Source organism: Ostrea edulis, chromosome 2 (genome assembly GCF_947568905.1).
Source record: "Ostrea edulis chromosome 2, xbOstEdul1.1, whole genome shotgun sequence".
Lineage (NCBI taxonomy): Eukaryota > Metazoa > Mollusca > Bivalvia > Ostreida > Ostreidae > Ostrea > Ostrea edulis.
In genome coordinates, this window is record NC_079165.1 from 44,088,069 (window position 1) to 44,094,952 (window position 6,884).

At 35.1% G+C, this 6,884-nt stretch overlaps 1 long non-coding RNA gene across 1 annotated transcript; it reads right to left on the reverse strand.

Moving 5' to 3' along the window:
- Positions 1-164: 164 nt before the first annotated feature.
- LOC125681135 (uncharacterized) lies at positions 165-4,664 on the reverse strand. Its single transcript, XR_007372166.2, has 2 exons — positions 1,041-4,664; positions 165-503 (listed from the first exon to the last, which is right to left on the reverse strand). It is a non-coding gene; the product is annotated as an uncharacterized LOC125681135 (long non-coding RNA).
- Between the last annotated feature and the right edge of the window lie 2,220 nt (positions 4,665-6,884).

Here is a 6,884-nt window from a genome sequence, read left to right on the forward strand (position 1 = left end):
CAAGATACATATGTGCATGTGATGCATTAAACAGTATATTAAATATTAATTAATAGCTGTTGATTCAACCGTAATAATTTTTTTAACATTTTCTTGAGTGACTGTTAAGTACAATGCTCTACATGTGTCAAATAGTTAGTATAAATTAAAAAAAAATGCACTACTGATTGTTATTGTTTTACTAAGTATATTTTATCAATACATGTTGATTTTGAATCCATTCAGGAATGAAAATATCGAAAGTATAATTCTGTTAATGTTATGTGTCCATTCAGAGTCCTTTATGATCCCGGGTAATTCTGCAGTCAGCTGTTGTCCAAATAATCAAGTTGCAGCAATAAAATTCTATCACCTTGCAATGTTCTTTGTCCACTAAGAGTCTTTGATGATCCGGATAATTTTGCATGCAGTCGGCTGTACAATCGAAACAATAATTCATATTGCACAAAAGCTGGCCCTGTACCAGATGATAGTAATGATGGCTGGACTTGAGGGAGAAAATACTGTAAGAAAAAGTTTATATATAATGTACAGTGAAGACTAGAAATAGAGAATCCACGATAAACAGGCGTTAATAATACAGAATATACACATTCTACAAATTATCTACCAGATTATTGGATTATTGGAAGGAGCAACCACTGCAATTACTCTCTCCGGCGTTTGCCTCCTGATATCTTTAGACAAGAAGCCCCCCCCCCCTTCCTGCCCTGTAATTTCTTGCTAAATATATACAAACTTAATCAAGCCATAGATAATCAAGTTATCTTAATATTACCAATTTCTCCAAATTGCTTAAATAATGATAATTTAAAAACCCAGTGAAGTAATAGGCTATAATATAACCATAACACACACCCCTCAATTTTAGCCACATCACAAAATTATCTAGGCCTACTTGAGTTACATAATGTACATATGTCCTTGTACATTTGTATGTCTAATTATTAACAATAATAGGTCTAGTTGTTTGAATTAATAGAGAAGAAGTGAGTTGAATTAAATGTATAAATGATTCATGAAGATGAACGTATACTCACAGTTACCTGGTTACTGTATACAACTTGTTCTCCATCGACACTTGAATCACTGCATTGACAATGTACTTGAAATTGTTAAACAGGGACATAATGAATGGTTGTGGTACACAGCGTTCTCTGATTTACGCATAAGGGTTGGTTTTTCAGACGTGTAGTTGGCCCAGTTCTATACTTGTAATACTGAATCGGATTTGTTTGTCAACGGAAACGCTTCACCGGAAGTGACGAGAAACGAGACTTACAGCCCCTATACTGATGTGAAATATCAAAGTTCTAGCACTTACTGTTCAAAAGTTATTAGCAAGGTTAAAGTTTCAGACAGAATTACAAAATGACAGACAGGACAAAAACAATATGCCCCCCGATCTTCGATCTCGGGGGCATAAAAACATTGACTTCTTACTAAGACTATTTCATCCCTGATAAAATCTGCTAGTGTTATTAGTATGAACAACGATACATCAAACTAATTCGATACTGATGATAATGATGACTTGTTTTATGCCAAAGTTCAAGGTCAAATAGCATTAAATGTACATTCTCTCGAATATCACATCCGTCAATTAACGGGGTGCCGGTAGGGGACATGTGTTGCTCATGAAATACTGTCGGAATGCTTGTTTTGCGGAGAAGTTTGAACTACTTGATGAAATTCCAGTTAAACAACACATTTGGCACGCTATGTTACGTATATATTTTCTCAAGACTATGCCACTTCAACTTACATGTCTCGGCCATTAACTATAATCATAAACGGAACAATATGTGCGCTTCAATTACTAGTAGCAGCTTGCAAACTTAAGCCACCACAGGATGTTAGAATACCTATTATAACGACCACCTTGCATAAAACATCAGATGTATTACATATATCGTCTCCATTTCATTTGAAAGAGTTCATGTTTAAAGCATCAATGGCTGTCATTTTGGTGTCGGAAAGTTTTGTTTTAAAATTGTGATTTACTACTTCAATGATAGAAAAAAAAATAAAGCATATAAACTTTTGTTTTTGATATTTGAGTTAGAATATCTCTTCAGAGGTTCTGAACGAAGCAAAATTACATAATTGTCTTCCCGTACAAAAATGCTATATATTTGACAGAATCGAAATCTTTATGATAAAATCTGAAACTTAGTTTTAATTTTATCAACGATTATGGTTACATGTAAAATTAAGTAGAAAACTATCATACATATAAGACATTTTTAGGTCGCCTGAGTAAACTCAGGTAACCTATTACAATTGATTGTCGTCGTGCGTTAACAATTAAACATTTTTAACTTCTTGATAACTACTATTCAAATTCTTTTCAAATTTGGTATGAAGCATCTTTGAATCAAGGGAACGTAAATTGTAAATTTCAGGACTCCAGCACCCCTGGGGCCCTAAGGGCGGGGCAAAAACTGCCAAAAATAATTTTCAAAATTCTTCTTCTCTACAACACCACATGTGTAAAAAAAAATCCTAAATGCATAGTGATGTAAAGCAGGAAGGCCTCTACCAGAATTGTAAATTTCATGATCCCCAGGGTAGGGGTTCTGACCCCAGGGCGGGGCCAAACTTAGTATTTAGTGTTTATGTGTAAAACACCTAAATAACCTCTTTTTTTAGTGCTATTGAAACTAAATGAATATTTATAAAGAGCAGGTAGTGATTTACCAAAATTATAAATTTGATGATCCCAGGGGTAAGGGTTTTGGTATTAGGGTGAAGCCAAAATGGTGAAAGATTAAATGCGTGAACAACAGAAATTTTAACTTATTCTTTGTAACAATCATTCTAATTCTTTTCAAATTTGGTATGAAGCATCTTTGGCAGAAGGGGGACATAAATTGTAAACTCCAGGACTCTTGTATCCCTGGAGCCTTAGGGGCGGGGCAAAAAAAAAAAAAGGCCAAAAATTGAACAATTTTCAAAAATCTTTTCTACAACCCCAAATGTGTAAGAAAACCTAAATGCATAGTGATGTAGTGCAGGAAGGCCTCTGCCAAAAAGGTAAATTCACGATTCCCGGGGTCGGAGTTCTGATCCATGGGCGGAGCCAAACTTTATATCAAGTGCTTATGTGTAAAGCACTTAAAACACCCCTCCTTTAGTGCTATTGATACTAAATTGAAACTAAGTGGATATTTATCAAGAGCAGGTAGTCCTTTACCAAAATTTTAAATTTGATGATCCCAGGGATTGGATTTTGGCATCAGGTTGGGGCCAAAATGGTCAGTTATTAAATGTGTGAACAATAGACATTTTTAACTTCTTGATAACTACCATTCTATTTCTATTCAAATTTGGTATGAAGCATTTTTGGCACAAGGGGTCATAAATTGTAAATTTTAGGACCCTTGCACCGCTGTTGCCCTAGGGGCAGGGCAAAAACTGCAAAACTTGACATTTAAAAAAAAAAAAAACTTCTTCTCTTCAACCGCACATGTTTAAGAAAAACTAAATACATACATGTAGTGATGTAAAGCAGGAAGGCTTCTACCAAATTGAAACTAAAGAGATATTTATAAAAAGTAGATACTCCTTTATCAAAATTGTAAATTTGATGATCCCAGGGGTAGGGGTTTGGTTTCAGGGTGGTGCCAAAATTATTATAATGATTTGAAGGACTTCTTTAAGTTTGCTGATTCCGTATAAAATCTAAATGCATAAATAGGAATAGCAGAAAAAGATTTAGAAAAAATAGCGAATTTCGCAACCCCAGGGATATGACTTTAGGATGGGTTCAAATTAGTCATATCGTTTAATGTTAATACATATATTATATAAAGCCTTTCATCTGTGTATGCACTTTTGAGGGCATTGAAGTTTTAAGAACACATCTTGTTTTATAATGTTGCTGAATATTAAAATTTAGCTTATCTATTCAGAACAGGAATTTTTTTTCTAGATTCATAGCCCTTGGGACTATTGATACTTTTAACTAGTATTCAGGTGACCGATAAGGCATGTGGGCCTCTCGTTACAACAAAATAAAATTTTCAAATTTAGGCCTAATACTACTTTAACTCAATGTTTTTGTTAGCTATTTATGAGTTTTCAAGAATGGTTAAACAGCTGGCCAGAACATTTCTACTGAGAACTTTCTATCCTTCAATCAAGTTTGCATCGAAAAACATAAAATTACATGTACAAACATCATAAGGACAAACCATTTTAAAGCGCTAATCATAGCTGAACGAATTTTGTCACTACATTTGTACTTTCGTTTTACGCGTTTCCGGATAATGCCACCTATCGGCCGAATTGTTTACCAGACAATCGATTCAATTCAATTATTTATTGATATCATCAAACATGTTGGTATACATCAAGTCAACATAAACAAAATGGACCACAAGTTACATAACTAATTAACAAAGCATGACTAATTGAACAGCTACTAAAATAAATTAATTTCAAAATTTAAATTAGTTGTGAATGCACGTTAAGCTCTAGTGAACCGAGATAATACTACCGAGTTCACTGCGCCAGTTGTTTCTTTAGTGTCAGTCTGTACGTCCACTAGCTGCTCCATTCACTTGTAGGGATGATTAATGGAATTCCAAGTATGCGGGTTTTGTTATGTATTCATTTAAAAAATCGGAGTCTGTTTGATCAAATCTTGATCTTCCGATAGACATTTTTATCATAGTCGAAAGTAGCGTCGTTTGTTACGATTTATGAATCACCGGCAAACAAAAAAATCTATACTCCATCACAATTATTTATCATTTATGTTCCTTAGTTAATATGACTTGTCAAGTAGCCTTTGCTTTTACTTGGTAAAGGCAGTGAAAACAGAATAGTGATGTGAATTGATTGATTGATTATTGTTTAACGTCCCTCTCGAGAATATTTCACTCATATGGTGACGACACCACTGCCGGTGAAGGGTGCAAAATTTAGGCCTATGTTCGGCGCTTATGACCATTGAGCAGGGAGGGATCTTTATCGTGACACACCTGTTGTGACACGGGACCTCGGTTTTTGCGGTCTCATCCGAAGGACCGCCACATTTAGTCGCCTCTTACGACAAGCAAGGAGATATTGAGGACCTATTCTTACCCGGATCCCCAAGGGACAAAACTATTATATGAACGTCATATACAGTATATATTTCACATTGTTTCCCATCCGCATATGAAATTTCCTGACAGAAAATGTATTACTTAGTTGAGTGAAAATAAAGAATAGTGCATGAACTTCTTCTGTTGTTATTCCTCATTACTAGTCCAGTCATTCTACGCCAGATTGTGCTGAACCTAGAACTAATTGCAACAGAAATGTTTTCATGTTTTTTGGATAGCTTACAGTGTCCTTTATGCTATATTAAAAATCGCCATCAGTTGAAATTTGCATTATATAGATTTTTTGAGGTAAAAATCATGGATTTTGAAGAAAAATCGCAAAAAACTGGAAATCATAAATACAAAGCTTTAGTCTGAAAAATAGTCCATTTTAGTTATTTGAAAACTAAATACTGCATCATAAGGAACAAAAATTTAATTTCTAGTACCATACATACGTATTTTAAGGGACAAAAACGTCATTTTTGGTGAAAATTATACAGAAATGTGATTTTCAACAGCTAAGATTGATAATTAACTCTCATAAACATGACAAAGCAAGTTCTATTTTGTAAGCCTCTTAGATAACGTTTAACAAAGTTATCATAATGTTTTGATTCACAGCTATCTTTTACATTTCATCTTTTTTCTATATCTTACTGTTTTTAATATTATGAATCCTCGGAATCGGAATCTTCATTTGGGCTAAAATCGTACACGCAAGTTGTGCCTCGACACTCGGTACATGCTATTGAGCATTCTAGTCCATGTTTTCTGCAGTTGCAACGTTTGGTATCACAACTGATTTTGCATCTACAATAAATTGTTTTTAAGAGTTCGTCAGGTGCAGGAAGCATGGTTGATCTTACAGGTAAGCACATATTCTCTTCAATGGTCCACCCAAAGTCCGTCAAATTCATGTTTTCGTCATTACCAGTCCATTGTTTTACTTGATAGAATGCTCTAAGAGAATGATATTTTGTTGCATTTGACGTTGGTGGAAGAGTGTGCACTTCAACCGATGTTGTACATGTAATTCCTAGGGCTATTTATCCTTGAAATGTTACTTTAAATTGAATATACACTAAAATTTTCTCTCTCCGCCACACTGATCTATAGGTTAGAGCGTTCGAATCCCGGGCGTGACAGAACTAAGTCGTTAAAATAGGTATTGACAGTTCCATTGCCAAACGCTCGGCATCAGGTGTGAATGTCACGGGTCCTCGGAGATGACCTTAAAAACGGATGTCCCGTGTCACAGTAGGTGTGGCACGCTAAACAACCCTCACTGCTCAATGACCGTAATTACCGAGCAAAGGTCTAAAGTTGAAGCCCTTCACCGGTCTTGGTGACATCTCCATATGGGTGAAAAATTCTCCCGAGAGACATTAAACAAGAAACAATCAATCAAAATTCTCTCATATATATATGGCTCACGGCGGGTGTGACCGGTCAACAGGAGATGCTTACTCCTCCTAGCCACCTGATCCCACCTCTGGTGTGTCCAGGGGTCCGTGTTTGCCCAACTATCTATTTTGTATTGCTTGTAGGAGTTATGAGATTGATCACTGTTCGTTATCTTCACCTTGCATATATCTGATAAAGTTATTGTTATGCGAATTGCTACTCTAAAATTTTATTTAATGGCGCATTAAAGCATCTCATATCATTATAAAGTATGATCTCTCGCCATCAAAAGAGTGATGCAATCTCTAAATTATCTTATATGATATTTTTGTTATGAAATTATATATCATATGAGATACTTTAACGGGCCAGGTAAAATTTTGG